Source organism: Cnephaeus nilssonii (assembly GCF_951640355.1).
Source record: "Cnephaeus nilssonii genome assembly, chromosome: 14".
NCBI lineage: Eukaryota > Metazoa > Chordata > Mammalia > Chiroptera > Vespertilionidae > Cnephaeus > Cnephaeus nilssonii.
The window spans coordinates 30,305,880-30,332,972 of record NC_137085.1 but is presented as its reverse complement, the minus strand read 5'-3'; the positions used below and the strand labels follow the sequence as shown (position 1 = coordinate 30,332,972).

At 40.8% G+C, this 27,093-nt stretch overlaps 1 protein-coding gene across 2 annotated transcripts in view; it reads left to right on the top strand.

Annotated features, from left to right (window-relative positions):
* The window catches only part of UBE2R2 (ubiquitin conjugating enzyme E2 R2), an 84,351-nt gene that overhangs the window by 20,786 nt on the left and 36,472 nt on the right, over positions 1–27,093 (top strand). The gene's annotated exons all lie outside the window — the stretch shown is intronic.

The following is a 27,093-nucleotide window of genomic DNA, read 5'->3' as shown; positions in this document are numbered from 1 at the left end:
ACCAGAATTGAACCCTGGTCCCTTTAGTGCACAAGCTGACGCTCTATCCACACAGCCAAACCATTTGTCACATGTTACAAGTATGTTCTTTTTGATGAGTTGTATCTTATTGGATTAATAGACATTTGAATTGCTTCCAATCTTTGGCTACTCAAAATAAAGCTTTTATGAACATTATTTTTAAAAAATATATTTTTATTGATTTCAGAGAGGAAGGAAGAGGGAAAGAGATAGAAACTTTAATGATGAGAGGGAATCATCTATTGGCTGCCTGCTGTACACCCCCATAGGGGATCGAGCCAGCAACTGGGGCATGTGCCTTGCCTGGGAATCTAATCGTGACCTCCTGGTTCACAGGTCGTTGCTCAACCACTGAGCCACATCAGCTAGGCTATGAACATATTTTATTCCTGCTGTTGATTTAATTTTAAGAGTGCTCTCTTGATACCTGATTTTAAAAAATATGTTTTTATTGATTTTAGAGAGAAAGGAAGAGGGTGAGTGAGTTAGACACCTCGATTAGAGAGAAACATCATTGATGGATTGCCTTCTGCATGCCCCCTGCTGGGGGTCAAGCCCGCAACCCTGGGCATGTCATGTCCCCTTCACTGGAATTGAACCCAGGACCCTTCAGTCATCAGGCCAATGCTCTATCCATTGAGCCAAACCAGTTAGGGCTGCATTCTCAATTTACTACAATTTAAGGTACTGCTTTTCAAAAAATGCAAGAGCCATATAACAGCTCGGGCTCCCCTTGACTGGAATCGAACCAGGGACCCTTCAGTCCGCAGGCTGATGCTAACCACTGAGCCAAACCAGGTAGGGCTAGATTTTTTTCATATATAAATGGTTACTTAATTGCAGCATTCTTCTTTCTTTCATTTAATGTATACTTTAATATATACTTTCCATATCATTAAAGAGTTATTAGCACCCTCACTCTTTCTTTAGTTATTATTTTTGCACATTTGTTTATTTCTAGGTAATTTATTGTTGCTATTCCAAATAGGATATTTTCTTAATAGATATTTATTTGTGAGAGTCCTATTGAATTTATTGTGTTAATTTGTGCTGGTTTCTCCTGTATTTGGAATAATTTTCCAGTTGATTCTTTTTAGATTTCCAAGTAAACAATGTAACTTGAAAATTATGATAGATTTAGTTGTGTTTTTTTTTTTACACTTTTCTTTGTCGTGTTTAATTACACTGACTGCTATATGGAGAAATTAAGTAACTATTATGCTAAAGCATATCCTTATCTTTATCTGACTTCACTGAGAAGCTTGTGGCACTTATTGAAAACTAGAGGCCCGGTGCATGAAATTCGTGCACGGGGGAGCGGTGTACCTCAGCCCAGCTTGCACCCTCTCCAATCTGGGACATCCCTCTCACAATCCAGGACTGCTGGCTCCCAACTGCTCGCCTGCCTGCCTTCCTGATTGCCCCTAACCACTTCTGCCTGCCAGCCTGATCACCCCTTAACCACTCCCCTGCCAGCCTGATTGATGCCTAACTGCTCTCCTGCCGGCCTGATTGCCCCTAACTGCCCGCTGTTGCAGGCCTGGTCACCCCTAACTGCCCTCCCCTGCAGGCTTGATCACCCCCAACGCCCTCCCGTGCAGTCCTGGTCCCTCCCAACTGCCCTCCCCTGCTGGCCTAATCGCCCACAACTGCCCTCCCTTGCAGGCCTGGTTCCTCCCAACTGCCCTCCCCTGCTAGCCATCTTGTGGTGGCCATCTTTGAACACATGGGAGCAACCATCTTGTGTGTTGGAGTGATGGTCAATTTGCATATTACTCTTTTATTAGATAGGATAGAGGCCTGGTGCTTGGGTGGGGGCCGGCTGGTTTGCCCTGAAGGGTGTCCCAGATCAGGGTGGGGGTTCCCTTGGGGCGTGGGGTGGCCTGGGTGAAGGGCCTATGGTGGTTTGCAGGCTGGCCACGCCCTCCGGCGACTCAAGCGGAGGCCCTGGTATCTGAGATTTATTTATCTTCTGTAATTGAAACTTTGTAGCCTTGAGCAGAGGCCAGGGCAGGCCAGGAAGCTTGGCTTCCTCCATTGCTGGGGAAACCCAAGCCTCCTGCTTTTTTGTTGGGATTTATTTTCTTCTATAATTGAAACTTTGTAGCCTTGAGCGGAGGCCAGGGCCGGCCAGAGCAGGCGGGAAGCTTGGCTTCCTCCATTGCCAGGGAAACCCAAGCCTCCTGCTCGCTCTGTGGCCGCAGCCATCTTGGTTGGGTTAATTTGCATACTTGCTCCTGATTGGCTGGTGGGTGTGACTTTTGGGCGCAGTGGAGGTACGGTCAATTTGCATGTTTCTCTTTTATTAGTGTAGATTTCTCTTTTATTAGTGTAGATTATATGGGCCTGGCCGGGCATGGCTCAGTGATTGAGCATCGACTTATGAACCAGGAGGTCACGGTTCGGTTCTCATTCAGGGCACATGCCTAGGTTGCGGGTTTGATCCCCAGTGGGGGATGTGCAGGAGGCAGCCGGTCAGTAATTCTCTCTCACTGTTGATGTTTCTCTCTCCCCCTTCCTTTCTGAAGTCAATAAAAATATATTTTAAAAAAATTATATGTGTTTGAGGTTGGACATATATGCATTATCATATTATTGAAGTATTTGGCTTTAAAAAATAATCAAGAATGGATGTTGAATTCTCTTGCATGCCTTTTCCATCTCTATGGAGATAATATATTGTTTTTTATTCCTGATTCTATTAATCATTAAATTATTTACAAATACTGTCACCTAATAGTATATAGTTATTAATTAGTAGTATACAGTTATTATTTAGAACCAGTTAAGGAAAGTGGAGAAGGTTCTAGGCTTGCCTATTTGGTTGAAATAAGACTGCCTGGAAAAGAGCCAGTTTCACACATGTAGAAAACAGTTCAATTTCCATTAAATTCCAGGCATTTTTTTTCACGTCTAGAAGAGTCTAAATGAGAAAATTTCTAACTCAACAGAGAATTACAAAGATAATAGGTACTGTTTATTGAGTGATTAACATGTTCCCTGCCCTGTGTGAAGAATATATATGTATTTTTTTTGTAGTATCCAGACTTTATTAGTTACTAGCTGTGTGACCTTGTGCAAATTTCTAAAAACCTTTTTATTCATTTTTCTCATTTGTAATATCTATCTATCTATCTATCTATCTATCTACATATATATATATATATATATATATATATATATATATATATATATATATATATATATATAAAGCCTAAGCAACCAGCTGACCAGCCAACCATCCGGTAGCTATGAAACGCACTGACCACCAGGGGGCAGACGCTCAACGCAGGAGCGGGAACTACAGGCATGGAAACATGGATCAGACTGATGAATCTCAGAGGGGAAAGTGGGAGGAGGGCGGAAAGAGATGAACCAAAGATCTTATATGCATACTAGAGGCCTGGCCTGCAGGGATCAGGCCAAAACCATCTCTCCAATATCCTCTGAGGGATCCCAGATTGCGAGAGGGCGCAGGCCAGGCTGAGGGACCCCACCGGTGCATGAATGGGCCTCTAGTGGGTTTGATAACACCAATTGCATAGGGTTGTTTTAAGAATTAAATGAGTTAATATATTTAAAGAATTTAGAACAGTGCCTGGAACATAGTAAGCACTAGGTAATTGAAGAGCTACTACTATCTTACATTTCTTACAGCATGAGGTGTCACTGAACCACTTTTATATATTTGGGGGAACTATAGCTCACAGGGATTTTGAGTCCAGAGTTACCCAGATTAGTTTGCACTCCTGATTCTAAAGCTTATTAATTCTGTCTGTCTTAACTATATTTTGCCCTGGCTCCCAAAGCAGGATAATTGGATGTTCAGGCAGGGAGGTTTATTGGCACCATGGCAAGCAGAAACTGAATATACTTTTAGAACAAGAACTTCAGAATTAAAGTTGGGGCTCACATTGTCATTTGGGCTGGAAAAAAGAGATTGGAGTCCAGTAATTAGACCATTCAGGATTCAACTGAATCTGAGGATCAAGGGCTATACATAGTAATCAAGTCAGAATTGTTCCTGGGAGTAGGGATGCGCTGATTCTGTGGGTGTTGAAAGTGGCATAGCTGCAAGGAAGATTACTGAGGAAACTGGTAACTAGGCTATCATTAGTTACTTCATTTCTCAATCACCTGTATTTACTCATCTCATTATTCAAGACCAGCTGTGCCCAGATATTAGCTGGACTCCTGAGCTACTGAACTCATGGTTTAGATGTCCTTTGGAATAACAAGTTTCATCTATTTCCTGATGGCTGATGACATAACTGACTTGCCTATCTGGATTCCTGACTTATGGCTTACTTACTCTTTACCTCTCAAAATTTGCCGGCCCCTCCAAATCCTGCCAATCCAGATTCCTTACTGATTTCACGTAACTGACTTGATAGATACTTTTTTCCTTTTATGTTAACATTTTCATTTGTAAAAGTAATACAGCTATATCCTTTTTGTTATTATTTTTTCAAATTGATTTCAGAGAAAGGAAGGGAGAGAGAGAGAAACGTTGATATGAGAGTGAAACATCGATTGGTTGCTTGCTGCATGCACCCTGACTTGGGATTGAACCCACAACCTGGGTATAAGCCCTGATTGGAATCGAACCTGCCACCTTTTGGTGTATGGGATGATGCTTCAACCAACTGAGCTACACTGGCTAGGGCAGCTACATCCTTTTTAAAGTCAAACATACTGTAAAGTTTATAATAAAAAGTCGAGTCCCTTACCACTCCCCGCTACCCAGAAGCAACCTTTTTCAGCTTTTTACCTCCCTCCCTCCTATGGTTACCTCCAGCATAAAGCCACACCTGAGGAGAGCCCTATCCTAGATTCAGTCACCCATGCCAGTATTTATTTAATCATTTGTTGTTCGTTTTAGGATTAAATTCATGAATTCTCAATTTATGGCTCTTTATCATTATTTTTTGCTCATACCAGATCTTTTCTTGTTTGTTGTTTGGTTGGTGTGTGTGTGTGTGTGTATACAGATATAATGTATATATACACACACACACACACACACACATTTCTTTTTATCCCCATTTTTACTTCTCTTCCCTTTCAATACCTTACGCCAGCGATTTTCAGCCTTTTTCATGTCATGGCACATATAAACTAATTACTAAAATTCTTCAGCACACCAAAAAATATATGCCGATCTGGCAAAAAAAACAGGTGTAATTTTGATTCATTCACATCAGACAGCTATTGTTGTATTGGCTATTGTCATTTTTTAATTTGACAATCTAAGAGGAAAGAGGTCAGTGCCTCTAAGTAGTCATGTATTGCATGGTTTAAAAATTCTTGTGACACATCAGTTAAAAATCACTGCCTTAGGCAGTCATCTTCTATACATATATAAAAGCCTAATATGCGAATTGTCCCCTTGGGAGTTCGACCGGGAGACTGGGAGTTTGATCGCTTGCTATAATGTGCGCTGACCACCAGGGGGCGGCGTGGAACAAAGGAAGGCTTTGGCCGGCAGCCGGAAGGCCCTGATGGGCCCTGATCACTGGCCAGGCCTAGGGATCCTACCTGTGCACAAAGTTCATGCACCGGGCCTCTGATTCTAATATATTTACGAATATCCTTTGGTAAACACTCATATTTTAAAAAATGTTTTATTGGTTTTAGAGAGGGAGCACCATCGATGTGAGAAACATTGATTGGTTGCTTCCTGCTTGCACCCCGACCTGGGACCAAACTCACAACCTGGGCATGTGCCCTGAGTGGAAACTGAACTGGTGACCTTTTGGCACACAGGGCGACGCTCAATCAACTGTGCCATACCGGCCAGGGCAGTAGGCATTCTTTTAAAAAAATATTGAGCCCAGCCAGTGTTGCTCAGTGATTTACTGCCAGACATGAATGAGGATGTCTGTGATGCTTCGGTTCTGGGTTGTAGGGTGGAACCCCAGTAGGGGGTGTGCAGGAGGCAGCCAATGGATGTTTCTTTCTCATTGATGTTTCTATCCCTCTCTTTTCCTCTCTATAAAATCTATAAGAATACTTAAAAAATATTTATTGAAGTCCTGGATGTGTTGTCAGTGGTTACAGTGTTGGCCCATGCATGGAAGGGTCACGGGTTCAATTCCTGGTCAAAGACATGTACCTGGGTTACAGGTTCGATCCTCTGGTCCAGGTGGGGCACGTGCAGGAGGCAACCAATTGATGTGTCTCTCTCACATCAATGTTGCTCTCTCTCCTCTCCATCCCTCCTTTCCACTCTTTAAAAAAATCAATGGGAAAATATCCTTGGGTGAGGATTAATAAGCAAAAAATTATTGAAAAAATTTTTTTGAACAATCACAAACTTAGAGAAAAGCTCAAAGAACTTCCTTTTTCCTGAACCATTTCATGAGAGTAAGTTGCCAGTCTCTGATGTCCCACCATTTCTCTGAATATTTTAATTTCTTTCTTACAAACAACAACATTCTACATAATCATACTATTAACTATCAACAATCAGGAAATTAACATTGAGACATTATACCATCTAATCCTCAAATCCATTCTATTTTGCCAGTAATCTTAGTATTGTTTTTTGTAGCAAAAGGATCTGTTCAGAATCATGTGTTGCTTTTAGTTGTCCTGTCTCTGTAATCTCTTTCAGACTGTATGTAATCATTCCTTTGTCTTTTCTAGACTTTCATGGCCTTGATAGTTTGGTGGTTACCGGAGACTTATTTTGAAGAATGTCCCTCAATTTAAGTTAATAACATTTTCTCATGTTTATCTCAGGTGGCACATAATTTTGATTTGTCTCATTACTAATGATGTCCATTAGGAGATGTCTGCCAGGGGATTTTATAAAGTTACTCTTCCCCTTTGTAATAAACATTTTGTTGGGGAACTATTTTGAAACTACATAAACATTTTGAAACTACATAAACATGCTCCCTTCTGGGGATCGAGCTTGCAACCTGGACATGTGCCCTTGAGCAGAATCAAACCCAGGACCCTTCAGTCCGCAGGCTGATGCTCTATCCACCCTTCAGTCCGCAGGCTGACGCTCTATCCACTGAGCCAAACTGGCTAGAGCTCAATTTATTTCTTTATCTCTATATGGATTTATAGTTTCTAGTGGCCCAGTGCACAAAATTTGTGCATGGGGCAGGGGTGTCCCTCAGCCCAGCCTGCACCTTCTCCAATCTTGGACCCTTCGGGGGATGTCCAACTGGGACCGCTGGCTTCTAACCGCTCTCCTGCCTGCCTGCCTGATTGCTCCTAACTGCTTCTGCCTGCCAGCCTGATCACCCCCTAACTGCTCCCCTGCTGGCCTGATTGATGCCTAACTGCCCTCCCCTGCTGGCCTGATCACCCCCAAGGCTTTTATTAGTATAGATGGATTTATAGTTTCCTCTTTTATTCAATGGATAATGTATACATTTTATATGCATGCACATTACATTGCCATAAATGGTATTATCTAATTTTATTTTAATACTAGAGGCCCGGTGCATGAAATTTGTGCACAGGTAGGTCCCTAGGCCTGGCCGGTGATCAGGGCTGATCTGTGGGGTGACCAGCGGAGCGATAGGGGGGCCCCCACTGGCACCCGCCTTGGCTGGCCTGGCGCCACCTGCCCGTTCGCTTGCCCCGCCCCCCACTGCCACCACACTATGGGAGGCGACCGGCAGGGCAATTGGGTGGCGTGGCCAGCTCACTGGCCAGCCCTGCCCCCGCTGGCACACGTCTTGGCTAGTCTGGGGCCTGCGGGCTGGGGGCAGCACCTGTGTTGAGCGTCTGCCTCCTGGTGGTAAGTGTGTATCATAGCGACCAGTCGCCCCACCGGTCGTTCTGCTGTTCAGTCAATTTGCATATTAGGCTTTTATTATATAGGATATAACAATACATTAAAGTATTAAAATGTGATCTAAGTCTGGAAGGTCATAGTCCAGAATGTTTGGAATGATTATCTGGTTGGTGGCAAGTAAAACTCCACAATAATGAGGTAAGTGGAGTTAAAAAAAATCTAATCGTACATAATATGAGCCTAGTGTTATTTCTAGCTGGCCTGGAGCTGCTGATCCAAATCTGACCTAGTCCTAGCTGAGGTTTGGTGCCCCCTGGTGGCATTTGTCCACTTCAGTATAAATATAAATGGGGACAAATTTGGCGAACTAGGACTTCCAGGCATTGGCAGCAATTTTAAGGCATGATTAATTGGAGCTAGGTTCTTTGACACAGTTCTGGGAGATTGAGCCAGAAATGAGAAGACACATTTTCTACCTCCTTGCTTTCTAAGATAGGTAGCCTGCTTTTCTCTTTGAGGCCTCATCTTTGCTTCTGTCAGGGCAGGGGTGAAGGGGAGTAGGTATATTTACTATACTTTTTGTGACTTTTATTTTCTCTTTTTAAAAATCTGTACTTTCTGATATTTTTCACATTATATTATGAAACGTTAATAACATCTTAATGAAAATTAATATTAGTTTTTAACAGAAAAAAGACAGTTAAGATGGAAAACTGCTGTCTCAGGAATAAGGAAAACAGTATTAAGTAGGTGATTTATGTAGGAACTGTTTTCTAACACTGCACAAAATTTTTCAAGTGCTATTTAAGTTCTACAGTCAGGACTTATTTTGCATATGTAAAGGGATTCTCTCTTCCAAAGCAAATTTGTCTTTAATGTCTTAATTTTAATTCTATTATGTATTGTCGAAATTCCTGAATTATTACAAAATTTCTGCAGATTATTTACTCACAAATATTTTCTTTTTTTGGATCTAAGGTGCATAAAGTTAATCATAATTCTCAGTTTATAGCCCATTGTTGTCATTGGTCTGTGTAAACTACTTCTTGTGCTCCTACCTTCTTTTTATCCTCATACTGTACTTTTTATTTCTCTCCTCCTGCCATAGGCAACCATTTTAATGTGTACCTTTTTACATGTTCCTGTTCCTACAACATGCGTATTGTTTTGTGCACATGTATTTTACTTTCTGTAATTTAGGTATTTTTCATATTTTCTTCTATTTTTTCCTACTAAGCAGCATATTCTATTTTTTAAAGAATATATTTTTATTGATTTCAGAGAGGAGGGGAGAGAAAGAGAGAGAGAGAAACATCAATGATGAGAAAGAATCACTGACTGGTTGCCTTCTGCATGCTCCCTACTGGGGATCGAGCCTGCAACCCGAGCATGTGCCCTTACCGGGAAACTGGTTTAACTTTTTCTTCACCCCTACCCTGATGAGGCCTGGAAGAGAAAAGCAGGCTACCTGTCTTAGAAAGCAAAAAACTTTCTTCAGCAATATGGGGGTAGTCACTTGACTGAAGGGCTGGAGAGCTGGGTGTTTCACTGTTTTTAACTTTATACATTTTTCATCCTTTTATTTTCAGCCCCAACTCACATCTTGACTTTCAGAAGTACCAACTGTTGAGATCCTAAGCCTTTGCAGGTTTCCCTATACACCTGAGCTTACTTATTTCAACCCTTTTTCTCCCATCACAGTTAGGTTTTAGCCTCCTCAGTTTTGCTAAATTAATCTCTTTCGTATTGCAAAATTCTCTGATATTTGGTCTACTATTCTCTCCCATTTTCTTTGTCCTTATCAGTTTACTAGAGGCCCGGTGCACAAATTTCGTGCATAGGCGGGGGGGGGGAGGGGAGTGTCCCTCAGCCCAACTTGCACCCTCTCCAATCTGGGACCCCTTGAGGGATGTCCAACTGCCCCCAGCTGCCCTCCCCTGCAGGCCTGGTCACCCCTAACTGCCCTCCCCTGCAGGCCTGGTCCCCCCCAACTGCTCTCCCCTGCAGGCCTGGGTCCCCCCCACCCCCATCTGCCCTTCCCTGCAGGCCCGGTTGCCCCCAACTTCACTCCTCTGCCGGCCTGGTCACCCCTAACTGCCCTCCCCTGCAGACTTGATCGCCCCCAACTGCCCTCCCTTGCAGGCCTGGTCCCTCCCAACTGCCCTCCCCTGCTGGCCATCTTGTGCCCACATGGGGGCAGCCATCTTGTGTGTTGGAGTGATGGTCAATTTGCATATTACTCTTTTATTAGATAGGATAGAGGCCTGGTGCACAGGTGGGGGCTGGCTGGTTTGCCCTGAAGGGTGTCCCGGATCAGGGTGGGGGTTTCCTTGGGGCGTGGGGTGGCTGGGCGAGGGGCCTGTGGTGGTTTGCAGGCCGGTCACGCCCCCGGCGACCCAAGCGGAGGCCCTGGTATCTGGGATTTATTTATCTTCTATAATTGAAACTTTGTAACCTTGAGCGGAGCCAAGCCTCCTGCTTGCTCCGTGGCCATAGCCATTTTTGTTGGGATTTATTTATCTTCTATAATTGAAACTTTGTAGCCTTGAGTGGAGGCCTGGGCCAGCCAGGCTGTGCGGAAAGCTTGGCTTCCTCCATTGCCGGGGAAACCCAAGCCTCCTGCTCGCTCTGTGGCCGCAGCCATCTTGGTTGGGTTAATTTGCATACTCACTCCTGATTGGCTGGTGGGCATGGCTCTGGGTGTAGCAGAGTGATGGTTAATTTGCATATTACTCTATAGATATGTATGTTTTATCCCTCTTGCTTTCATTTTGTTAGGATTTCAGAAGAGAATAATTTGAATACTTAGGTTTCTTCTGTTTTTAAATCAAAATTAATATTGACTTAAATTATTTTAGGTTAGAAAGTGTTACTTCCTATGATAAACTATACTTGAAAGTTATATTTAGGTATTATTTAACTTACAAGGTAATGTTTAGCTTTGTGTATGTGTGACAGTGAGAGTTGTATGTTTGAAACAAGTCAGCTAGCTGATTAGACTGATAAGATAACCTTTTATATATTTTTCATGTATGTACAAATTGACTAATGTTGAAGGCACATTAACTGTTTTATTTATATTAGTAATCAATGTCTTGAGAATTTTTGGTTGTTCAGAATTATTCCTTAATAAAGGCTAAAGCCCTCAAGGAATATTTTATTTGATTTCTTACATATAAGTTAGGAAGTCTTGGCTCATATTCTGTTGTATACTATTACTAGAGGCCCAATGCACGAGATTTGTGCAAGAGTAGGCCTTCGTTCCCCCCGGCTGCTGGCACCGCCTTCCCTCTGGCACCCTGGGCTTCCCTTTGACACCTGGGACCTGGGCTTCCCTCATAGCCCCGGCTTCATCCGGAAGGATGTTCGGTCTGATTAGCATATTATGCTTTTATTATCATAGATAAGATGGTGACTTTGTTAGGTACTGATTCTACTCATTTAGAATTTTTTTTCAAACTCTGAACAATTGCATATAGGAAAAGCTAACCTATCCATTCTTTTTTGTTGTTGTTAATCCTCACCCGAGGATCTTTCCCCCCCCCCATTGATTTTTAGAGAGTGGAGGAGAGGGAGGGAGGAGAGAGAGAAATATATGAGAGTGAGTCATCAATTGCTTGCCTCCCACACAATCGACCTGGAGCAGGGATTGAGCCTGCAACCCAGGTACGTGCCCTTGACTGGGAATCGAACCCCCAACACTATGATGCCTGGCCCAACGCTAAAATCACTGAACCACACTGGCCAGGGCTAATATATCCATTCTTGCAGATAAAATACAAGTTTACTTTCACAAATCTACCTGTAGCACATTACTAAGTGATGTCGTGTCCTAAAGTATCTTCAGAATCTTCTTAGGAACACTAAATTAGGTTTAGAAAGATGTCTTGCCGTTATCACAGGATAGTGCTCCTTACTCTCCTAAAATGTCTTCTTACCATTACATTCTAATCAGAGATTAAAGAAAATATGTAAGGGGAACAGGTGAAGGCAATAATTATATTTTGTTAAGCTTTGGGAATTGATGATCTATAACAGGCGTCCTCAAACTACGGCCCGCGGGCCACATGTGGGTGTTTTTGCCGTTTTTTTTTTACTTCAGAATAAGATATGTGCAGTGTGCATAGGAATTTGTTCATAGTTTTTTTTTAAACTATAGTCCGGCCCTCCAGCGGTCTGAGGGACAGTGAACTGGCCCCCTGTTTAAAAAGTTTGAGGACCCCTGGTCTATAATATGGTATACAAATTACATTTGTAATTATAATTATTACTAAACTATTGCATTTCACTTTAAGATTATGCCATATAATAATCTATTTTCTTTACATTTCAGTTAACAAGAGTTCATTTTAGTATCTTTTTAAAATGCACTATAAATTATGGTCCTGTATCTGGGAGCAGTAATGCAAATACTTTGAAAACCATTCAGCTATTATAAATTCTTATTTTGAAAATATTTATTGTCTCATCTGTATTAGTAATTGCTACTGTCATTTCTTTGTGTATTTTATCTATTGGTAGATTAATATCTGACCTAAGCTGACTTGCTTGGATATTCATGAAAACTAAGCTGAACTAGGAAGGATAGTTTATATTTAAATTTGTTTAGGCTCATTGCCCAAGTTTACTTTAGAATCCCTGATGATCTGTCTGATAGTTTTAGACCCTTGAGAATATCTTTGTTTTAACATGGAAGGTCATATTTTGTGTCCACAGAAGTTATTTATGTAAATTACTAAAACAGTCTCATAAAATCTTGACTATGATGGATTCTTAGATACAGTTTTTCTTTTTACATCTTTATTTAATTAATTTTTTTTCTTTTGATTCCCCCTCCCCCCATATCCCAGGATATTTTTCCCATTGACTTTTAGAGAGAGTGGAGGGGAGGGAGGGAGAGACAGCAACAGAGACATCCATTGGTTGCTTCCCGCATGTGCTACTGACTGAGGCTGGGGATTGAACGTGCATCCCAGGTACATGCCCTTGACCGGGAATTGAACCTGCAACCCTTCGGTGTGCAGGCCAATGCTCTAACCACTGAGGAACTGGCCAGGACTATGACTTTATTTTGAAAGACTTATTAGAACTAGGATTTTTAAATAGACAAAGGTAAAATTTCACATAATATTTTTGTGCGACAGAACACTTGAAACCTTATTTAAGCTTGTTTTACTTTCCAGATGGTTTCAGATTCAATGAAAAAAAATTTTGGTTATTTAAATGTAGGTTTAATGATTAGCATATAATTCTTGTGTATGTTCAAGCTATTTTATTTTAATATAATTGCATTTCAGGAATGCACCTTTTTTATAATTTTGCAGAAGAAAATTCTCTTGATTGGGAATAGCACTTTACTGACAGGCCAAACATTGGTATGTGAGCCTCTTTTGCTCCTGACATCTTAGCTTTTAGTGTAAATTTGTATTTTATTACCTTGCCCTTTCCTTCTGATGCCTACTGGCTTCCCCCTATCATTTTCTATCATTAATTAGGTTGTAAAGAGCAAGTAGTCTTTTGAGACAGCAAGGATGCAACATCTTGTGATGGTGACATGGCATAATCCATAGCACTATGCCCTACCACTCTTCTGCTAAGTCATACCATTGCTGGTCCTGGCCGGGTAGTTCAGTAGGTTAGAACACCGTCCCATATGCCAGGGTTGCGGGTTCTATCCCAGGTCAGGGCATTTACTAGAAGCAACCAATGAATGTATATGTATAAATAAATGGAACAACTAATCGATTTCTCTCTCTCTTTCTCCCTCCCTTCCTCTCTAAAAGAAAACCACATTGCTGTCAAATACCTTTTCTAAATGAGTCCTCTGTATGTCACACTTGTTCATTTTTAAATTCATGTGTGTTTAAAATAAAAATGTTCACAGTTCCATGGTTGTATAACATCAAATTACCATTTTGACTCATTTGGCATGTCTGACACATGTTTTTTTTCTTTCTGGTGGTGGTGTGGTAAAAGTATATGAGTTGATTCAGTTATGTTTTAACGAACTATTCTCCAATAATTGGATAATGCAAGACAACAAGATCTTACTTAGTCCTCTGTAGTTTTAATGAAGATCTATTTTCTGTACTTAAGAAAATTCTTGATTTTGAAAAAAGGGGCAAATATTTATGTTAAGCTTTGTTATCATTTGACAAAGTAAAATATGGATTAATGAATAAAGGGGCTTTAAATCTTTTCAGTCTACTATTCTCCAGAATGATTATTACTGGAAATATCAATTATTGATCTGCTTTCATCTTTGGTAATAAAACTTGATTACATGTCATTTGATATGATCAACAGAGCCAATAATTAGAAATTTGTTCCTTTTTCTCTTTTGCCTTTGCCACTATCAAAATCTAGATTTCTTTTCTCCTTTATATCTGACTAGAGGCCCGGCCCGGTCCACGAAGTTCATGCATGGGGGGCGGGTGTCCCTTAGCCCAGCCTGCACCTTCTCCTATCTGGGACCCCTCGAGGGATGTCCGACTGCCCATTTAGGCCCGATCCCACTGGGCCTAAACGGGCACTCGGACATCCCTCTCACAATCCAGGACTGCTGGCTCCCAACCGCTCACCTGCCTGCCTGCCTGATTTCCCCTAACCGCTTCTGCCTGCCAGCCTGATCACCCCCTAACCACTCCCCTGCCAGCCTGATCGACGCCTAACTGCCCTCCCCTGCAGGCCTGGTCACCCCTAACTGCCCTCCCCTGCAGGCCTGGGTCCCCCCCACAACTGCCCTCACCTGCTGGCCATCTTGTGGCAGCCATTTTGTGTGTTGGAGCGATGGTCAATTTGCATATTACCTCTTTATTATATAGGATAAGTTAATTTAATGCCTTTCAGTTGTCATGCTTCTTACCAAATACCTGGCTTACTTATATCGGCCTCCTGCTCAAGAATGTGTGTCTTTTCTTGGTGTTTAATTAGGCAGGAGTGCACAAGATAGTATATGGTCAGATTGCTCCTAAATTCCTTTTTTTTTTTTTCTTGCTAAACTTGATGGTTGGCATATATTTCTCTTGGCTAAATTATAATTTTCTTTTTAGGGTTTTTAACTTTTGATGTCATGTCTAGGAGAAAGTACATAATGTAATTAAAGTTTTTCATGAAAAAATTTAGAAAGGCTATATTTTTATCTACTGAACTTTTAGAATTGGTTGTGCATAATCATTTTTTAAAAATAAGTTTTTATTGATATTAGAGAGAGAGGAAGGGAGAGGGATACAGAGATAGAAACATCAATTTACTGCCTCATGTAGGCCCCCTACTGGGGATTGAGCCCAAAACCCAGGCATATGCCCTGACCAGGAATTGAACTAGCAACCTCTTGGTACATGGCATGACACTCAATCCACTGAGCCACACTGGCTGGGCTGCATACTCATTAAAAAAAATTATATATAATTGATTTCAGAGATAAAGGGAAAGGAAGAGAGAGATAGAAACATCAATGATGAGAATCACTGATTGGCTGCCTCCTGCACGCCCCCTACTGGGGGTCAGGCCCACGACGCACCCCAGGCATGTCTTTCTACTGGGAATCGAATCTTGACCTCCTGTTCATAGGTCGATGCCCAACCACTGAGCCATGCCAGCTGGGTTGAATACCAATATTTAATCTTAAATTTATTTCTTGGTATTTGAATATCCTTTTTTTGTGAAGTGCTCATTCAAGTCTTTTTGCCCATTCTTATTTATCAATAAATATCACCCAAGGAGCCCTGACCGGTTTGGCTCAGTGGATAGAGCGTTGGCCTGCAGACTGAAGGGTCCCGGGTTCGATTCTGGTCGGGGGCATGTGCCTTGGTTGCGGGCGCATCCCCAGTGGGGGGTGTGCAGGAGGCAGCTGATCGATGTTTCTCTCTCATCGATGCTTCTAAATCTCTATCCCTCTCCCTTCCTCTCTGTAAAAAATCAATAAAATATATATTTTTAAAAAAATATCACCCAAGGATATTTTTCTATTGATTTTTAGGGAGAGTGGAAGAGAGAGGGAGAGAGAAAGAGACATCAATCAGAGAAACACATTAATTGGTTACCTCCTGCATGCGCCCGGACCAGGGCCCCGGGCCGGGGAGGATCCCGCAACCAAGGTACATGCACTTGACCAGAATTGAACTTGGGACCCTTCGGTCTGCAGACCGATGCTCTATCCACTGAGCCGAATCGGTTAGGGCTGCCCATTTTTATAATTTTGTCTTTTGCTTATTAACTTGAAGGAGTTCTTTATATACTGTGGATACAAATCATTTGTTGGATATATGTATTGTGAATATGTTCTCCCACTCTGTGGCTTGCTTGATTCCTGTCTTAATGATGATGTCTTTTGATAAGCCAGAAGTTCTTATTTTTAAAGAAGTAAAATTTATCAATGTTTTTTTGTGTGTGTGTGGTTAGTACCTTTTGTGTCCAACTGAAGTAACTTTTATCTACTCCGGTGTCATGAAGATATTTTGGTATGTGTATATAGTGAAATATATGTAAGTGTACAATTCAGTCGCATTTAGTACATTCACATTGTTGTGTAATACCACCATCTATCTCCTGAACTTTTTTCAACTTGTCAAACTGAAAATCATACAGTATTTGTCCTTTTGTGATGGCTTTATTTCACTTAGGATATCTTCATGGGTCATCCATGTTTGTAATTTTCTTCCTTTTTAAAGCAGAATGGTGGATACTTGGGTTGCTTTCACCATTTGGCTATCCTATTTAATAATAGAGTAACATGTAAATTACCATCACTCCGCTACGCCCATGAATGGGCGGCGGGAGGCTGGGGGGCGGGACTCGGGGTGGCCTATCCGGCCATTGAGAGGCACAGATCTGCTGCCACTGAGGGGGGCTACCCTGCTGTTGAGAGGCGCAGGGGGCGGGACTCCCGCCCCCTGTGCCGCTCAACGGCCAGATCCGTGGCCACTGAGGGGGCCTGCTGCGGACATCCAGCTGCGCCTCTCAACAGCAGGGTAGCCCCCCTCAGCGGCCGCGGACCATCAAAAGCAGGGGAGCTGGGTGCCTGGTGCACCAGAGGACAGGCACCTAGCTCCACCGCGAAAAGCGAAAGCATGTAGGGGACCCTACACGTGCATGATTCAATCATGCACTGGGCCTTTAGTTATGAATAAGTGTCTGTGCACATAGGTGTGCAACATCTGGTTTGTTGCATAAAATGGTAATTCTAATTTTGATTTTTTTTGAGGATCTACCACATTGTTTTCCATAGCAGCTGTACCCATTTTACATTCCTACCAGCCCTGAAAGTTTCTTCGCCAACATTTATTTTTTGTTTGTTTTGATAATAGCCATACTAATTGGTACAAAAAGGTAGATATCTCATTGTGGTTTTGATTTACATTTCCCTAATGACTATTGATGTTGAGCATCTTTTTCATATGCTTATTGGCCATTTATAAATGTATTTTCTTTGGCCGAAACCAGTTTGGCTCAGTGGATAGAGCATCGGCCTGCGGGTTCAAGGGTCCCAGGTTCGATTCCGGTCAAGGGCATGTACCTTGGTTGCGGGCACATCCCCAGCAGGGGAAGTGCAAGAGGCAGCTGATCGATGTTTCTCTCTCATCGATGTTTCTATCTCTCTATCCCTCTCTCTTCCTCTCTGTAAAAAATCAATAAACTATATTTTTAAAAAAAGAGAGAAAAAATAAATAAATGTATTTTCTTTGGACAAATGTCTATTTAAGTCGTCATCTAGTTTTTATTTGTTTTTTTTTGTTGTTGATTTTTAGTTCAGTGTATATTCTGGATATTAACCCCTCATCAGATAGATGATTTACAAATATTTTCTCCCAGTCTGTGGGTTGCCTTTTCAATCAGTTGATAGTATCATTTGATGCAAAAAAAATTTTAATTTTGATGTAGTGCAGTTTTTTATTGTTGTTGATGTGCTTTTGATATCCTATCATAGAAATAATTGCCAAACTCCATGTCATGAAGCTTTCCTCCTTTCCTACGAGTTTTATAATTTTAGGTCTTATGTTTAGGTCTTTGATTCATTTTGAGTTAATATTTATATATGGTATAAGGTAAGGGTCCAAATTCATTCTTTTCCATGTAGATATCTAGTTTTTCCATCATCATTTGTTGAAAAGACTGTTCCTTTCCCATTGAATAGACTTGACACCCTTCTTAAAAATAATTTGATCATATATATGAGGGTTTACTTCTGTGCTCTATTCTTTTCCACTAATGTTTATATATCTGTCTTTGTGCTGTATCACATTGTCTTGATTACTGTAGGTTTATATAGTAAGTTTTGACGTAAGGAAGTATGAGACCTCCAATCAAGATTGTTTTGGATATTTGGAGTCCCTTGAAATTTTGTATGAGTTTTAGGATGGATTTTCCTAGTTCTGAAAAAAATTATAATTTGGTTTTGATAGGGATTTCATTGAACCTATAGATCACTTTGGGTAATATTGACATCTTAAAAATACTAAGTTTTCTAACCCATGAACTATGGGATGTCTATTCATTTATTTGTGTTGTCTTTAATGTCTTTAAACATTTTGCAGTTTTCAGTGTACAAACAAGTTTTTTACCTCCTTGGTTAAGTATATTCCTAAGTATTTTATTCTCAAGCCATTCTTTGCTATACTGATGCTTTCTGATTACTTGTATGCGGAATTGTTTTCTTGATTTCCTTTATGGATTAATTGTTATTGTATAGAAATGCAACCTGGTTTTGGCAACTGATTTTTGGATGTTTTGTGTCCTGCATTATTGCTGAATTTGTTTATTCTAACAGTTTTTGTTTTATGTGGAGTCTTCAGGGTTTTCTACTGAATTTGTTTATTCTAACAGTTTTTGTTTTATGTGGAGTCTTCAGGGTTTTCTACTGTAGGATCATGTCTGCAAACAGATAATTGTACTTCTTTCTTGGCAATTTGGATGCCTTTTATTTCTTCATCTCTGCTGGGACTTCCAACATGAGGATATTCTTTTATGTGTTTTTTTTCTTTTTATTATGAATTTAGCTTTTATTCAAAATTAAATAAGCAAGAGCAAGTTTTTCAGAAACTTTTACAAATTACTTACATAAAAGAAAGTTAATAGGGGCAGTCCTAAGTTTGCAACAAATAATTACAAAAGTTTCTAGGGCAGCATGAATATAAACCACATCATAGCATGGTGATCTAATTGTGATATGAGTAAAGCATAAGTCATTTTTCTTCTAGAAATTATAGTTTCAGTTTTGCACTTAGGTTTATGCTTCATCTGTAAATATGTGACAAGGGTCAAGGTTAATTTTTCAATGTGGATATCTAGTAACTGCTCCAGTACCATTTATTGAAGAGACTATCTTTTCTTCCATTGAATTTTAGTGTTGTATTTGTTGTAAATTGTATTTGTTGTAAATTAGGTGGTCTTATATGTGTCTATTTCTGGGCACTCTTCTGTTCCATTTCTTTATTTTTCTAGACTTGTATGAACAACAGTTTTTTTGTGTGTGTTTTTTAAAATATATTTTTTATTGATTTTTTTTTTTTTTACAGAGAGGAAGAGAGAGGGATAGAGAGTTAGAAACATTGATGAGAGAGAAACATCGATCAGCTGCCTCCTGCACACCTCCCATGGGGGAGTTGCCTGCAACCAAGGTACATGCCCTTGACTGGAATCGAACCTGGGACCCTTCAGTCCACAGGCTGATGCTCTATATCCACTGAGCCAAACTGGTTAGGGCTGAACAACAGTTTTAATAACTATAGCCAGTGGTAAGTCTTGAAATCTAGTAGTGTATGTTCACAAGTTTGTGTTTTTAAGGTTTTTCCTTTCCTTTTCTTTCTTTCTTTTTTTTTTTTTTTTTTGCCTATATCCTATGCAATTTCCACATAAATTTTAGTATCAGCTTATCAATTTCCACAGAAAACCTACTGGGATTTTATTTATTTACTAGAGGCCCAGTGCACGAATTTCATGCACTGGGGAGAGGGTCCCTCAGCCCGGACTGAACCCTCTCACAGTTCAGCATCCCTCACTCCTTACCGCCCACCTGCTTGCTGCTCCTTACTGTTCAGCTCGCTGCTCCTTAGCACTGTTGCAGAGGTGGGAGTGGCTCCCGCCACCCCTGCTGCACTTGCCAGCCATGAGCAAGGCTTCTTTCTGGCTGAGCAGTGCTCCCTTTGTGGGAGTGCACTGACCACCAGGGGGCAGCTTCTGCATTGAGCATCTGTCCCCTGGTGGTCAGTGTGCATTATAGCAAACGGTTGTTCTGGTCGTTCTGCCTTAACGGTAGCTTAGGCTTTTATTATATAGATTATTCCTTACATGAGGATTTGTTTTTATTAGAGGGAGGGAAAGAGAGAAAGAGAAATACCAATGTGAGAGAGAAACAGCAATTCCATTGCCTCTCTCACATACCCTGACTGGTGATCAAACCCTCAACCTAGGTATGTTCCCTGACTGGGAGCTGAACTGTGATGTCTTGGTTCATAGGTCGACTCAAGCACTGAGCCACTTTGGCTGGGCCCTGCTGGGATTTTTATTGAATTGTATTCAAGCTGTAGATAAAGGGGAACAGTGGACATCTTGGTAATATTGATATTTTTAAAAAATATATGTGTTTTTATTGATTTCAGAGAGAGGAAGAGAAAGGGAAAAGAGATAGAAAAACATCAATCGGCTACCTCCTGCAGGCCCCCTACTTGGGATCAAGTCTGCAACCCAGGCATGTGCCGTGATTTGAGAATTGAACTAGTGACCTCCTGGTGCATGGGTCGACGCTCAACCACTGAACCACACCGGCCGGGCAATATTGAGACTTTTTAGTCTACAGATGTTATATCTTTCTACTTATTTAGGTCTATTTAATTTTCCTCCTCTATGCTTTATAGTTTGCAGTATAGAGAGCACACATATCTTCCTGTAGATTTATTCCTAGGTAATGTTTTTTTCAGTTTTATTGAGATAGAATTGTATTAGTTTAAGGCGTGTAACATAATGATCAGATACGTGTATATAATTAACATCACCTCACACTGTTATAGAAGTTTTTCTTGTTATGAGAACTTTTAAGATCTACTCTCATATCGAGTTTCAAGTGTACCACACAATATTGTTCACTATAGTCACCATGTTGTACATTGCATTCCAATTTGTACCTTTGATTCTTCCAACCGCACCCCTGCTTTAGTTAGTATTTGTCTTTCTCATTTAACTTAGCACAATGCCCTCAAGGTCCCTCGATGTTTTCACAAATGGCAGGGTCCCTCCCTGCCTCCTTCCCGCCCTACCTACCTTCCCTTCCTTCCATGGCTGAATTTTATTCCTTTATTCCATTTTATTTATCTCTTAGTCTGTTGATGGACACTTAGGGTGTTTCCAAGTCTTGTTTGTTTATTTTACCTCTAGGCTTTCCTCAAATGTCTGGAGATCTGTCCACCCATATTTAAGTGTGCTATTAAAAAGCAGATTGAGCCCTGACCAGTTTGGCTCAGTGGATAGAGCGTCGGCCTGCGGACTGAAGGGTCCCAGGTTCGATTCTGGTCAAGGGCATGTGCCTTGGTTGCAGGCATATCCCCAGTAGGGGGTGTGCAGGAGGCAGCTGATCAATGTTTCTCTCTCATCGATGTTTCTAACTCTCTATCCTTCTCCCTTCCTCTCTGTGAAAAATCAATAAAATATATATTAAAAAAAAAAAAAGCACATTGATGCCTGGCCGATGTGGCTTGGTGGTGGAGGTTGCCCCATGAACCAGGTTGAATTCCTGGTCAGGGCACATGCCCAGGTTGCGGACTCGATCGCCAGTAGGTGGTGTGCAGGAGGCAGTTGATTGATATCTCTATCTCTCTATCCTCTCTTCCTCTCTCTAAAATCAATAAAAATATTTTTTATATCTTTAAGTTTTTTCTTTTAAAACAACTGTATTATGGTAAAATTGACTTTTTTCCCCCCTGTGCGGGATGATCAGCTACTTCAGAGAAGAATCCTTTTTTCTACCTGCAGTTATAGGCCTGATTGCCAGCCTTCTTAGACCCAGGTGGAAAAAGGAAGTACTCGGTAGTGAGATTTTCCCTGTTTCAGTTGGTTTCCCCACCATTAGTTCTACTCAGTTCAGTCATGGGAGAGAGTAAACTTCCAGTCTTCTGTTAGCCTAGTGTGGGCTAGTCACTGATCAGCATGGGAAGAGGTTCTGGGGATGTCACTATTCTTTATACAGACTTTTGACCAGTCCTATTTTCAGCACCACCTGTATTTGGTGACTCTAATTTTTTAGCTTTTCCATGGTTCTATGTAAGGAAATAAGCCTACTTCTTTGTGATCACTAACCCGGGCTTAAATTTTCTCTGGTCTTCTAAATTAGTTATTGCTTGTCATACTGGTTTCCAGCTTCTAAAATGTTGTTGCTTTTTGTCTTCCCATTTGTCCTTCTAGGTTTATGACTTTTAAAAAATAAAAATACATTTTTAATAAGCTTAGTAGTTTGTGAGGCCTATTTAACTAAAAGTCCAAATGACTCTTCTACTATTCTATTTAACATTAACTTAGCTGATACAGTGGGTTCCTCTAGCTTTTGGGGGTGGGAGGGGGTTAAAAGGTTTTACTTTCCAAGCTGCAAGAAACATTTTTTTGTTACTGTATTAAAAAAAAAAAAAAGACTACTATCAGTATTAATACGAAGTTACTTAAATACCTGAAATTTACTTTTTTAATATTTTTTAATAAATCTTTATTGTTCAGATTATTACAATTGTTACTCTTCCCCCCCCCATAGCTCCCCTCCACCCGGTTCCCACCCCACCCACTGCCCTTAGCGCCCCCAAATAGGTGTACAATTTTTGTCCAGTCTCTTCCCGCACCCCCCATATCCATTCCCCCCCGAGAATTGTCAGTCCACTCCCTTTCTATGCCCCTGATTCTGTTATATTCACCAGTTTATTCTGTTCATCAGATTTTTTATTCACTTGATTTTTAGATTCACTTGTTGATAGACATGTATTTGTTCATAATTTTTATCTTTACCTTTTTCTTCTTCTTCCTCTTCTTTTAAAGAATACCTTTCAGCATTTCATATAATACTGGTTTGGTGTTGATGAACTCCTTTAGCTTTTTCTTATCTGTGAAGCTCTTTAGCTCCCCTTCAATTCTGAATGTCAGCTTGGCTGGGTAGAGTACTCTTGGTTGTAGGTTCTTGCTATTCATCACTTTGAATATTTCTTGCCACTCCCGTCTGGCCTGCATGGTTTCTGTTGAGAAATCAGCTGACAATCGTATGGGTGCTCCCTTGTAGGTAACTAACTGTTTTTCTCTTGCTGCTTTTAATATTCTCTTTGTCTTTTGCTCTTGGCATTTTAATTATGATGTATATTCTTGGTGTGGTCCTCTTTGGATTCCTTTTGTTTGGGGTTCTGTGCGCTTCCTGGCCTTGTAAGTCTATTTCTTTCACCAGGTGGGGGAAGTTTTCTGTCATTATTTCTTCAAATAGGTTTTCAGTATCTTGCTCTCTCTTCTTCTGGCACCCCCATAATTCGGATGTTGGTACGCTTGAAGTTGTCCCAGAGGCTTCTTACACTATCTTCATATTTTTGGATTCTTTTTTCTTTTTGCTTTTCCGGTTCGGTGTTTTTTGCTTCTTTGTATTTCAAATCTTTGACTTGATTCTTGTGATCCTCTAGTCTGCTGTTGGATCTCTGTATATTATTTTTTATTTCAGTCAGTGTATGCTTAATTTCTAGTTGGTCCTTTTTCATATCCTCGAGGGTCTCGCTAAATTTATTGGCCTTTTCTAGGAAATTCTTGAAAAACCTTATAACCGTTGTTTTGAACTCTATATCCAGTCATTTGCTTTCCTCCATTTCTTTCATTTGTGACCTGTTTCTTTGTCTCCGCATTTTGGCTGCTTCACTGAGTTGATAGAGTGGCTTTGTGTGCTAGGTGTCTTATCGGGCCCAGTGGTTCAGCCTCCCCAGTTACCTGAGGTGGACACTCTTGGTGCACCACTTTGTGGGCTCTGTGCACAGTCTTGTTGTAGTTAAGCCTTGATTGTTGTTGGTATCACTGGGGGGAATTGACCTCCAGGCCAATTGGCTGTGAGGATCAGCTGTGTCTATGATGGGAAAACTTCTGTGCTGGAGACACCCTTATGAGACAAGACTTGCAAAAGCTTCTGTGCTCAGCTTGGATGGGGCGGAGTCTCAGGGCAGAGCAGACAGCAATGGCTTCCCATCAGCCCTGCCCTAAGAGGCCTCTGCGTCTCAGTGTCCTGTGGTAATCACTGCAAGCACCTTTGAGAGAAAGCCGCCCTCAAGTTTCGCCCGCTGCCAGACAGTCCAGTTTCTCCCCGAATGAGTCTGGTTCCCCAGAGTCTCTCCTGGAACTGGAGTTCGAAGCAGTCGGGAGCTTTTGTCTCCCTCCCTATTGAGAAAGCCAGCAGCGTACTCAGTTGCTAGCCCTCTCCACGCGCGCCTCTGTACCTCTGCCTTCTGCAGCTCCTCTGAGTCTGAGTGTGCTTTTCTCTTTCCTTCTAGTTGTAGAATTTCCACTCAGCCAGCCTTCCTGTGGTTCTGGATGATGTCCCTTTTGTCCTTTAGTTGTAGTTTTGAAATGATTGTGCGAGGCAGCAGTTTAGGTGTTTACCTATGCCACCATCTTGGTTTTTCCTCATTGATTTCAGAGAGGAAGGGAGAGGGATAGAAACATCAATGATGAGAGAGAATCATCGATCGGCTGCCTCCTGCACGCCCCCTCTTTAGATTGGGATTTTTTAATCAATGAAAACTCACTTTCTTGACTGTAAAGCCTGTGGCACATATTATAGTATCATTGGGTAGAGCTAACTCACTTTATTTTTCACATAATATTAATTAACAATTTAAAAGTTTGTACTGGTGATTTACAGACTTTTGAAACTTTCAGCAAGGTAATAAGAAAACATGTTTTGATTGCTTTTGCTGTCATGTTGGAAATGTTATCCTATACCAGATGTGAGCTGATGACATAGCAAAAAAAAGCTCAGCAGTGGAATGTCCTCATTTCACACTAACTCTAGGTACTAATCCAAATGCAACAGTAAACACTCTACATTTGCTGCCAACTGACCTATTATCAAGGATAGTTGTGTTTAGGACTGGGAAACTTTTTCTTAATCTATTTCATAGTATGTTAATAACTAGGTTTGCTATAATAATTGAAATAGTTTCACTTATTTTTCATTTCACTATTCATATTTTTGTCATGTATAAAATTCCATATGAAAATAATCAATGGGATAACAAAATTACTTTAATATTGCACATTGGGGGTTTTAAAATATTGGGTCTCAAGGCAGTATATACATATATTATTGTCTTTTAAATCACTTTTTGGTTATGAAGCAGACTGCTGATTTATAGTGTTTTTGAGAAGTGGAAGCATGGTTACCTGGGTGAGAAAGTTATTGATTGCTTTGTTTTTAGAAGTGTGTTTGTGGAAGTGAATGTGTTTTCAGTTGGCTGGCTTTCAGAAGGGGCTGTCATTGACAGGTTGGCTTCCATAAACATTCACTGAGATCATTTAAGTGGGTTTAAAATTGGTTCTTATCCCAGCTGGTGACTCAGTTGGCTGCAACTTTGTCCATATACCATAAAATTGCAGGTTTGATTTCAGTCAGGACACATCCTAGGTTTCAGGTTGTGTCCCTTGGTTGGGGCATGTAGGGGAGGAAACCTATCAGTGTTTCTCTTTCACATCAGTGTTTCTCTCTTCCCCTTCCTTTCTCTCTAATAACAATAAATATATTCTTGGGTGAGGATTAAAAAAAAAAGTTGAATTGGTTCTTGTTTCATAGCTGTAAAACTGTCAGGTATTGATTAAGCAATTTAATACTAGTTTTGGTGACTATTTGTTCTTATGCTTTCAGAACAGTGAATCTTTTGCTACTAGTATATGAGCTTTTTATTTTTGGGGAGATCAAGAATTGTTCAGAGAGCCCACTGCATGGGAGAACATATTTGCCAATGTTATATCCGATAAGGGTTTAATCTCCAAATTTATAGGGAACTCATACAACTTAACAAAAGGAAGATAAACAATCCAATCAGAAAATGGGCAAAGGACCTAATAGATACTTTTTGAAAGAGGACATACAGAAGGCCAAGAGACATATGAAAACATGCCTATAGTCACTAACCTTCTGCACTCGGATGTCGAGTGTGACTCGACATGGTTAGCATCGGTAGCAGCTCGAGAAAAAAGCAAGCGAGTGCAAAGGGCTAATCATCCAAGAATTGCAAATCAAAACGACAATGAGGTACCATCTCACATCTGTCAGAATGGCTATCATCAACAATCAACAAACCACAAGTGCTGGTGAGGATGTGGAGAAAAAGGAACCCTCGTGCACTGCTGGTGGGAATGCAGACTGGTGCAGCCACTGTGGAAAACAGTATGGCGTTTCCTCAAAAATTTAAAAAATGGAACTGCTATTTGACCCAGTAATCCCACTTCTAGGAATATATCCCAAGAAATCAGAAACATCAATCAGAAAGGTTATATACACCCCTATGTTCATAGCAGCACAATTTACAATAGCTAAGATTTGGAAACAGCCTAAGTGCCCATCAGCAGATGAGTGGATTAAAAAACTGTGGTACATCTACACAGTGGAATACTACACTGCTATACAGTAAAAAAGAAGGAACTCTTACCACTTACAATAGCATGGATGGAACTGGCGAGCATTATGCTAAGTGAAATAAGCCATTCGGAGAAAGATAAATATCACATGATCTCACTCATTTGTGGAATATAATGAACAACATAAACAAAAATAGATCCAGAGACATAGAATTATTGAACAGACTGTTCAACCTCAGAGGGAAGGCAGGGGCGGGGGAGGTAAGAGATCAACTAAAGGACTTGTATGTCTGCATATAAGCATAACCAATGGGCACAGACAGTAGAGGGATGAGGGCATGTGCTGGGGGGTGGGAACGGCTGGAGAGAGGTCAGTGGGGAAAAAGGAGACATATGCAATACTTTAAACAGTAAAGAATTAAAAAAAAAGAATTGTTCAGATCCTCACCATTGTTGCTGATTCTTCTTGAAGATGAGTTTTGATCTTTTTCTCTTTGAAAGTGAAGTCTGATTTTCTTTTCTTTTTTAAGATATTTTAAAAAAATATATATTTTTTATTGATCCACACTAGGGATCAAGTCTGTAACCCAGTCATGTGCCCTGACCAGGAATCAAACTGTGACTCCTTGGTTCATAGGTCGATGTTTAACCACTGTGCCATGCTGGCTGGGAAAGATTTGTGTGATTTGTACTTTTTAAATTAATTTTTAGAGAGAGGGGGAGGGAGAGAGAGAAAAAAC